This window comes from Photinus pyralis, unplaced genomic scaffold (assembly GCF_008802855.1).
Source record: "Photinus pyralis isolate 1611_PpyrPB1 unplaced genomic scaffold, Ppyr1.3 Ppyr1.4_LG2, whole genome shotgun sequence".
NCBI classification, from domain to species: Eukaryota; Metazoa; Arthropoda; class Insecta; order Coleoptera; family Lampyridae; genus Photinus; species Photinus pyralis.
This window is the reverse complement of record NW_022170403.1, coordinates 30,683,951-30,695,226: the sequence shown is the minus strand read 5'-3', so window position 1 is coordinate 30,695,226 and position 11,276 is coordinate 30,683,951.

The following is an 11,276-nucleotide window of genomic DNA, read 5'->3' as shown; positions in this document are numbered from 1 at the left end:
GGGCTACCACATTCCCTTTGACGGTACCCACTTCCGACGTTCCGTTCACCCGCAATTCGCGTTTGAAGATTTGACTCCACCATTAGGAAGATCGTGTCGGGGCTACCACATTCCCTTTGACGGTACACCCTTCCGACGTCCCGTTTACCCGCAATTCGCGTTTGAAGATTTGACTCCACCATCAGCGAGATCGTGTCGCGGGCTACCACATTCTCTTTTACGGTACCCACTTCCGACGTCCCGTTCACTCGCAATTCACTTCTATTGGCACTTCTATTGGCGACACGAGAAAGAGAGAGCGATTCGAGATTTACGAAACGTTAAACCGCGTGAGTTCGCAACGGAAGGTAAAAGGCGCCCGAAGTTGACTACTTCTCGAAGACGCGCGCGCGCCTCGCAAAAGGTCGTTAATTTCGCCCCTATGACAAAAACAAAATTCCGCCACGCAGGAGTTGTGCGCGTTTACAACATCTTTCCGACGACACCAATTTCAAAAGAATCGGACCAAAACTGTAGTACAAGATAGGAAAAAACTGAAAAACCTTCACGTTAGTATACTACGCTCGAGGATGACGCCCAGATGTCGCCAACCCCACATCATGTAGCCATGCCCCTAAGGTTGACAAATTTCACGGCCCTGTAGATACACGTACACCCGTTGCCTTTCTACAAGAGTTCTTCTACGCGCCCACATTTGCTGCCAGCCAGCCAGCCAGCCAGCCAGCCAGCCAGCAGCCAGCCAGCCAGCCAAAGTGAGATTAAAAGCTAAACTTTTTTACAAAAAAAAATTTTTGCAAAAATGCAGCTAAAGGTAAAAAGACACTCATCCTTGATGTAAATTGTCCATGCACTCATGTTCACAAGTGGACGGATGCTGCTAAACGCTGGTATCGGTCTATCAGCAAAACTGTCACCTGACATTTCTTAAACCTATTTACCCAGTTTTATTGTACCAATTCACAATCAAGGTTTTTTTCATTTGGAAACCTTTTAAGCACGTACAAATAATATTGCAATAGGAATATAAAAGTCTAAATAAAATTTTAACAATTATTATTTGTTAATAGCTGCAAGTTAAGTTTCCTAGTTCTCTAACCTTCGATGTCGTCCATTTAAAGGACACATAACGAAATACGTATGTATTGTCTTAAAAGAATATCAAGTAAATTATAATCATATTTGAACGTAAAACAAATAGATTCTTGAGAGTTTCCGTAAAATTAAAGAAATAAGAACTGTAAAGTAACGAAAAAACCAAAAAATGTTGATTAATATCTTGAAAAAAATTGATCTTGCTAAAAATTATATGACTATTATTTAAATAATATACTGAAATTGTGAAGATCCATGACTCTCAATGGGGTGCTTAAGAAGCTTCGGAGAAATAACACCAAAATCTACCCATTTATTATTATAACACCCAATTTTTATGGGGAGATTTTGGTGTTATTTCTCCGAAGCTAAATAATATACGGTGGTGCATTAGAAACCATACATAGCTATTTCTGTAAATTAAAATAATTTTTAAAAAACGCTTTGGCACGTCAAATTGATCATGGAAGGAAACAGTGTCTAAAATAAAACATGCTCACTAATGTCTTTGTCTAGCATCGCTGACAGTGCAACCCTTAAAATCTTAAATGATGCATCGTTGGTAAGGTCGCCCATCTCTGAATTCGGATATGTAATTTTTTTGATTTAGTTGTTTCATTTCCAGCGCATTCGACGTTGCAGGTACAAGTTTTCTCTTTTTTATACCACTTGCAACTGCATAATTTTGACGCACGATCGCATTAGCTTCTGTTAGATAGTGATCGGCCCGACATCCTTCTAATGACATAAACAACAGCGCGCCCTCAACTTACTTTTAAAATATTTCGAAAATATCAAATCTAAAAAATTATAGTCTCACCAAATTCAGAGAAGGAAAGCCTTTCCAATGATGTCCTATCTTCCTTGTTGAGCAATTACCAATGCTAAGGGTTTTTTCTTTAGTACTAGGTATGCCATACAAAAATTAAAAAGGAAGTATATATGTACTTAATAATTACAAACATTTAAAAGAAAAAATCATCAATATCGACCTGTTCCTAAAACGTTTCAAGATTTTCAAAACCCTTACTGTTTTGATTATTAACAATCTCTTAAAAAAATGCCAGAATTTTTCCATGTATCTCTTCAAACTATAAAATAAATAACAGTAAGGAAATCAAAAAGAAAGTTTAAAGTTCATTCACTACCATAGTTGTAGCAAAAATAACGCAATAATCAACATATAGCCATATGTGGTCAAAGAAACGTAAAACTGGTTCTAAGAAAACTGGAAACTTACCTTTTCTGAACACCACCACAACACTACCACCAGAAATAAAATTTTTTAAAATTAAAAAAAAAGTATACACAAAATCAAAACCCGTGCTCAGATAAATTTTAAAATACCACTCTGTCAAACGTTCATGAATGAAGATACTATACAGGCGTTAAAGTTCCAATTAGTTGTGGTCATACGTACTTAAACCTGATTTTTCGGACCTAATTACTTTTACCTTGTAATAAACCCTATTCATCTTCCAGAAATAATAGAAAGGATGTCATTACGATATTTCTCTTATTGTTTCTTTATGAAGTGCAATTTGTGTTATCGGGGTCTTTTCAAAATTTACCTTTAATTATAATATTATCTTAATTACTTATCCAAATTTAGTGCCATCTATGAAATGCATTGTTCTATTGTCATTTATACATACTCGTTTTGTCTAAAATAAATTTAATTCATTTCCTTTAGTCACCCTTTTCAACTAAAGAAATAAGGAACAATTTTTTATGTGTCTTCATTAAGAAATCTTTATGTAAGGGAGCGTTAAAATTACTTCCTTTTTCTATTTTCATCTTGATCTTATAATGTAAATATTTTTAACTTTAGACTTATCACTTTGTTTGTGTACTGATTTATATGTTGATTCTGTTTTAATATTAAGAGCGTCTCAAAAGTAGCGAATATTACACATAATATTGTAGATATACTATAACTAGGTATAACTATTTGGTATTTAATTACTCCACAAAAAACGTTTCAGTTACCTATTCTTATTTTCTCAAAACGAAAGCGCAGTAGATAAAAATTATGTGTTCTTAAATTACAGGATTTAACTATATCAGACTCTTCATACAACTTCAAAAAAAAACCAGCGTGATTATATTTAAGAAATGGAAATACTTAAAGAATCGCGATGTATTGAAAATGAAAGACCAAATAACTATTATTTGGAATATTTTTCCATGAAGTAGATGTTTACCAAGATGTGCACTACTACATACATTCTGTAAAGGCAATGGTCTAGTAGCCTCTTAAAAATATTTAATTTTAATAAACCAAAGATTTACAGAATTATCCGGGTGTGAATTATTCGGGAGCGAATTTTTCGAGTGCGAATGTCCAGGGTGCGAAATGTCCGAGTGCGAATTATTCCGGTGCGAATTATCCGAGTGCGAATTGTCCGGGCGCGAATTGTCCGCACACGTTCCCGATCATATAGAATTTTACCGTTCCCACGAGGCTACCGCACCGTTGCCGACTACTGAATCCAACAATTTCTTCTCCTTTCTATTTACGTGTAGCCGATTCTGTGCTATTGAAGACACAGCAAGATTTGTCCCAATAAACGCCCGCAAATTCGCCGTATAGTAAATTCGCCCCAGGATGATTTGCTCTGAAAAATTCCCCTCGGAAGATTTACCTCTAGAATTTATCACATTCTTGTGTGTAGGAAATTGTTTGAGCTAAAAGACAATTAAAACCTTTGTGACTATGACTGTTACAAAAAATACAGTAACTCCTTTTGTTCATTCTTAAAAGTCCAGCTGCTGAGGATATTTGTGTCTGCGGGTCCATCTTATAAGTGGAACAGGGTTTCTTTTGTTGCTGTTCCTCGATAATCTAATTCTTGCCACAGCGATGGTAATCTTTTCTTAATTTTACACGTAAAATTAACCGTGCATTTTGTGCCTTTTTACGAAATACTTCTTAGAGGTCCTATCACGGTCGCCAAATGTAACTTTTCTACATAGAAAAGGCAAATCTTCCTCCACAAATGACAGAAAATCTATATTTTTGGCTAATATACAAAAGAACTGCTCTTTTTTATAAATTTAACATCAAATTATCTAATTACTGCAACGCAATATGTACGGAACAAGTAGCATACTTACGTACTAATGGTTTTTTAATAAAATTAATGATCAGGAAATGTAAGAAGAGTACCAAAATGGGACACATCTTTAAAATATAATCAAACCAACTACAACACATTAAGAAGAAACCCCAGTTGCAGGACTAACGATATTAGCATTTAAACGATTCCTTTATTGTATTGACTGTAAAGAAATGAGATCATTTAGCTTATCTTTGCAAAGGTAACTTTAAATACTAAAAGATTACGGCAAGCTTAAATCTCTTCGAAATTCGCACATTAGGATGCAAGATACAAATGATATACAAATAAGGGCAGCGGCTCTATAAGCTCAATTCTACAATTGCTAGAGAAATGATTTTGATATGCCTACCTATAAATGTAAATTTCCCTATTTAGCCCGGCTCCTTCTGCAGCGACATAGAAATGGGATTAAAAGGAGTTTTATAAACAGGATTGTTTTTCTTCATCCTGAGCGTTTTAAAATTAGCATTCAAATCGAACATATCCCATAACCGTTCTCATAAATATTAATGAAGTCGATTAATAAAGCTTATTATATCGGGAACCTCTGGCGATCTCGCTATTGACGCACGCGTACCCTTTGTCGATGGTTATTCAATCTGCAACGGTTATTAGTACGTTTCTCTTGTTATTACTAATTAATGAAGCCAATGGCATGCGAAAATAAAGTCTAAAGCCATAGTTTCCTGTACACACTAATTAATTACTTGATATATGTGGAGAAATTGTAATGTAGAGGAGACGGATCAAGGGATAAAACTCGTGTAATGACAGGGAAAGGGATAATTGTCCTAATTATTTCTTTGCGTAGACCACTAAGTGACGGAATTCGTCTCCTCTGGCATTGTTAGTAAATTCCGACGTGACATTATGCAAATAAGTGCGTTAACTGCAAATTACCACAAACTGTTAGATATAATCATAATCTCTAGATTAATTGCTCTAAATCCGGTACTGCACAAGTGAATCCATTATTCAAACCGCGTACATGCCTACGTTCATTACTGGACTCGTCGTTATATCTGTCCTAATGAAGAGTTGTTAAGGGCGGATCTCTATACGTATCCTTTACGGTTGGAGACTTTCTATAGAGTGATACTGTGAAGGATGCGTGTCTAATTTCATAAAACAAATTACTGTTCTACATAAAATATTTTACAACGCATTCACGGAAGGCTGTTTTGTCTCAGTTTTTATTATGGCCACGATAATCACCCTAATTTGCACGCTACTCGAGAACTGCCCAGTTTTTAGAGAAATATGAAATTTACCAAGATTCCAGCTTTGCAGAGTTACCCATATGTATTGTAGTTTTTAATTAGCAAAATTAAAGTTGTGCTAGATTATGCTATACTTAAATTAGTGTACGAGCATCCCAGACATCGGAGCGGCAGCGGGCGCCATCAACTCGATAAAAGATTAGTCACCGGTGATAAGGGATGAAAGGAAATGCGACGCTTTCTATGATACGTCTTCTAGACTCTTCGAGAACGTTCCGTGATTTTTTTTAGAAACTTTCCATTTGCCATATAAGCTATTTTTTACCTCTCTGACCTCCTTTTCATAAAAAATTCGGTCGCTTCCCATTGCAAAATCTGATAATGGAATTTTTGTTCACAAATAGCCACCTTTTTAAAAACGGCATTTTGTTAATCATCCAAATATAGCATGCCATGCCAAATTTAAACTACCTACTATACCTATCTCTTACAGTTTCCGAGATCCCCATAGTGGCCCTCGAATTTATTTGAATCATCCTTTATATTCTTTCCATCTTCCCAATACTTCGCTTTCTTCTGTCAACAACTTCCTATCCTTATTTTCTGTTTCTGTTCCTGTCATAGAACCACCTTTTTTCCCTATGTAGCGTATTTTTCTTCACTTTATTTATTGTATATCAAATCATGTCTACCTAATTTCTCCGTTTTTCATTTCCCTAGATTCCTTCTCAAACCATGCTGTTCTTGCCGTATTCGTTTCTTTTCTTAGTTTATATTTATCCTTTTTGTTCTTATCCAAGGTTTTTGGCCCCTTGCCGAAACCTATACATTGCCAATTTTTTTTACACCTACCTTCCCTAATGGTTCTCTACACTTTTCCAATCCTTGGTGTTCCATCCCACGCGTTTAATTCTCTTTCCATATTGCACCCTATTCCATCCATGTCCAATTCTTTCAACTTTCCCAAATCAGCAGCTGTCCCCACTCTTTTTAGTGTTATCTTTAAATCGTCAACTAAAAGTATGTGGTCGCTGAATATATCAGCTCTTGGTAACGCACAAACTTTTTTGATTCCGTTCTTATATCTACTTTCCTCTACCAATATAAAATCTGTTTCCTAAATAGGTTTCCTGGGCATGTCCAGGTGTATAGCGCCTCCTTTTATGGTTCTCAAACCATGTATCCATAAGAATCAAATTATTTTCTTTGCAGCACTCAATCAGCGTCTCTTTGATTCATTTATCCGAGTCCATATTTTCCAACCACCTCCGTAACCTCCTTATTTCCCACACTGACATTTCAATCTCCCATCACAACCTTACAAAAATTTTTTAATTAATTTCTAATATTCTCTGCCGTCAACCCCATGCGATATGAAACAGGAAACACCCTCTATAGGTACAAAAAATCCCCTATTTAAAAATAACACCGTTCCCTGAAAAGTTAAACATGAAGTAACTACATATATAAATAAATAGCGTACATAATGGCAAGCTCCTGTACTTCACCATGTGAATATGCACGAACCCCTAACTACGTGTGATTTACACGCTAAACTATTCAGAAGTACAATTTTAATAACCAAATTGCAGTAAGTTTTGGTAAAGAAACTTAAGCAATAACCATGCGAACCCTCTCGCACGTTTTACTAAATTTAAATCATTATTTAAGTCCGTAAATTAGATTTCATATCCACGTTACGACCACATTTTGCGCTCAGTGCAGAAGTAGAGATAGGTGGCGTGCGTTGATTTGAAGAGGTCTCAAGAGGGTAGCGCTTCCATTTCCGACCACTAATCATTTTTGTAAGTAAATTAGCGAGAGCCGGTCTTCTGGTGCTATTCGCTTTATTTACATATAACGAAGGTATAGTTTCAAACCGAACTTTATAATTTTGCCGTGTTTCATTTATAAATCATATTCAGCAGCGTTCGTCGGCCCTGAAGCGACATGTTCGATGTTAACACAGGGTCCCATGATATTTATGAAAGCTTTTTAGTGTTTCTGATTAACGCTAATGAAGTATTCATCTCGCATCCTTACCTACGTTGTTGTACAAAAAAAATATGGAGAGAATGAATAGGTATGACAATTAGGTAATCGATACAGTTCGCTATTAGTGGTGGTTTGATACAAGCAATATCACTAGTTCACTAAGCTCAGAATGGTTTCGTTGGTTAACATCGTGCAATAAACCTTTGTTTCTATTGGCTATTTCTAAATGATTATATTGATAGTTAACACATGATTATTGTAAATTATCGAGTTAGTATATGTATGTCAAAAACTGTCAATAAAAATTAAGCTTCAGTCTTGTATCCTTTTTGTAAATATAAGCTTGTAGAAAGAAATATTGTGGTTGGCTAAGCTCTTTATTTCTAAAAGAATATTTGGTGACCCCGAAATTTTGAAACGTATCTACCATGGATGCCCTTCAGAGAGCCAGACGACCAGTTCGAAATGGAGCTAAAAAGAGGATAGCTGAGTTAAACAGTGGTCCAAGTGGAACCAATTTCGAAGGAAAGGATTCAATTTGTCCTGAAGACACTGACTGAGGAACAGATTCACTTAGTAGAGTTAGACCAGAAGATTTTAGGTCAGATGGTGGATGATGGTGTTGACGAAACGGATCAAGACACTGAATATGAAGCTATTATAGAAATGAGACAGAAAATAATGACAACTTGTTCTAAAGCTGAAGAAATCATAGAATCTTTGGTACCAGTCGTATTGCCCCCATCCAGTATTACATTTGGATCTGAAGGTGGAGCAAGAGGATTTCGATTACCCAAGATCGAGTTGAAGAAATTTTCAGGAGAGTTCAGGACTGGTTAGGATATTGGGCTCAATTTGAAAAAATTGACCAAGATAGTTCTTTACACGGCAGTGATAAGTTTCAGTATTTACTTCAGTCACTTTTGCCTGGAACCGATGCACATGTGATAGCAAGTAGCTATCCCCCAGTCAAATGAAAATTATCCTAAGGTAATTGAAGCTCTTAAACGAAGATCCGGGAATGAAGATTTACTACTTCAAGTTTTAATTAGAGAATTATTACAGTTAGTCATTTCCAATGTGAATTCAAATGACAAGATCCCTTTTCAAATGTTACATATTAAGCTAGAATCACACTTACGAGCACTGAAGACACTTAATCTTGAGAAAGATGATTCTGCCACATGGCTTTATCCATTAGTTGAGTCAAGTCTACCAGAAGAGATTCTTTTGACATGGCAGCGTAGTTCTTTGGCTGTCTATGATGGAAGTAAAGATACACCTTCGAGGAACCGCTTAGACCTACTCATGGAATTTCTGGATAAGGAAGTAGGGATCCAACAGAAGATTAGTTTGGTTCGAAGAGGATTTGGAATGGAGATCAAGCCAAAGAAAGAAACTGTTCAAGCTAAAAACAAATTATCTCAACCTACCCCAACCTTATAGCTTCTTGTCATGATGGAGATCAATCTTGTTTATTTTGTGAGAAGAGTCATGAAAGCAAAGAATGTAGTAATGCTAAGAAATGGCCAGTTGAGAAGAAAAGAGATGTACTAAAAGAAAAACAAGTTTGTTTTTCCTGTTTCAAGAGTGGACACCCGGCTAAATTTTGCAAGAATAAGAAGAATCTCAACTGTTTCATTTGTGGCGGAAAACATTATCCTGTGCTGTGTTCTAACCTTGCTGATACATCAAAAAGGAATAAAGTTACAGATTCTACTACATCTGCCACTGCCGAAAATATGACCGGATGTGTGAGTCAGATTTGTAGCAAAGAAATAGCTCTACAGACACTTATTGTTCGAGCAAGATGTGGAACTAAGGAGAAGACAGTGAGAATATTCTTAGACAACGGCTCCCAAGGATCCTACATTTTGAAATCAACTGCTAAAGATCTAGAACTAGAAGTAAAAGGAACAAACAAAATAATTACTCATTCACTTTTTGGAGGCACTCAGACGGAATTAATTACTCACAATATACATCGTGTGACATTGGACAAGATTGGTGGAAAAGAATGTTCATGTATCATTGGAGTACGTACGTGACGAAGAAAAGATCTGCAACTTTATCCCACGTGTTTCAAGTAACTCTATTGTAGTTAAAGAGTTGAACAATTGAAATCTTACTTGGTGCTGACGTTTATGAGAGACTTCTGACGGGAAAAAAGATAACACTTTCCAATGAAGTCACAGCAATTGAAACTAAGTTAGGTTGGACGTTATGTGGGAGGATGGATGAAAGAGAAGATAATAACTTATCAATGTGTATCCTGCCTATGGCTATTCAAGATGCATCGGTTTCACAGCTTTTGGATCTCGATCTACTGGGAATTCGAGATGAAACTGATGTGATATCTGTGGAACAGCAAGAACAAGAAGATAAGCAAAAGTTCTTCAACTGTTTGACAAGGAATGCAGATGGGAGATATGTTGTATCCCTTCCGTGGATAGATGACCACCCACCACTGCCTACAAATTATGAAGTTGCAAGGTTACGCTTAAATCATGCTACTAAACGTTTGGAAGAAAATAAACTGTTTGAGGAATATTCTAAATTGTTTCAACTTTGGAAAGGCGAAGACTTTATCGAAGAAATCAACCGTATTGTCTGTGACAAGAAAGAAAAGGTTCACTATGTCCCCCATCGAGCAGTGATCAAAATGAGCAGTTCTACTACCCCGGTTAAGACTGTTTTTGATGGAGTTTCATTACAACTGATTTCTGCTAAGTCTCGTGTTGCCCCGATTAAGAGGATAACAATTCCACGTTTGGAATTGTTAGGCTGCTTAATTGGTACAAGATTGGCTGTTTCTGTGAAAAAAGGATTAAAAACTGAGGATATATTTACTATTTTTTGGTCTGATTCAAGTACCGCATTAGCCTGGATAAGGAGAGACAACATGTGGGGTCAATACATTGGGAACAGAGTGAAAGAAATCCGACATTTGACTGATCCTACACAGTGGCGTCATGTTCCCGGAAACATGAACCCAGCTGACTTACCTTCAAGAGGCTGCTTACCGACTGGCACTGGTAAAAAAATGTCTATCACAATTAATTTTAGTACCCTCCTCTAGCTCTGTAATAAATTTTAAATATTCCTTAGTTATCTTGTGAAAGTTTGGGCTCTATCACCTGTTTTAAATCATAAAATCAAAACAGGAGTAACAATCATAACAAGGACCATAACACACTGCAAAAATAAAAGACGACCGCTGGAACGGAAAGATCATAACAGCCGCACATAACAGATATAGATGGAAGGAAAAGGGGAGACAATATTAATCAATATTAATCGCAAACAGGCGAAGAGGAAGATATTAGAAAAATAATAGATACTCAAATGGGATTTACGACTACAAACATAAAATATTGGAAAAAAGAGCTAATTAAACATTTGGACAATCTTCCATCCCAAATAGTAGCAAAGATCGTATCTAGAATTAACTACACTGTGACTGATTAAAATGTGAGGTAATTTGGAAAAAAGAACGACATCTGAGGGTAAGATAATAACTTTCCTCCGCACCAACGTAGAGAAATCGTATTTCATTCTTATTATGAAACGTAAAGGATTATTATAGTGGAACTAAACAAAATAAATTGGGGAATTAAATCCAGATTCTTAATTTTCCGCGTTATTACACGGCGAATCCAGGTGACAAAAGCAAATGAAGCAAGAGTTTCTCAGTCTTGAAATTCGCAAGAAGTTGGCATTAAAGCGTGAAGCTTCGCGAATTGTAAAAAATTGAAAGGCCGCACTCAGTCAGAAGGGTGACGTGAGAAATCGAGTCATTTGGCCCGAGACACTTGAACCCCTCGACTTTATTTATTTTCATCTCTAC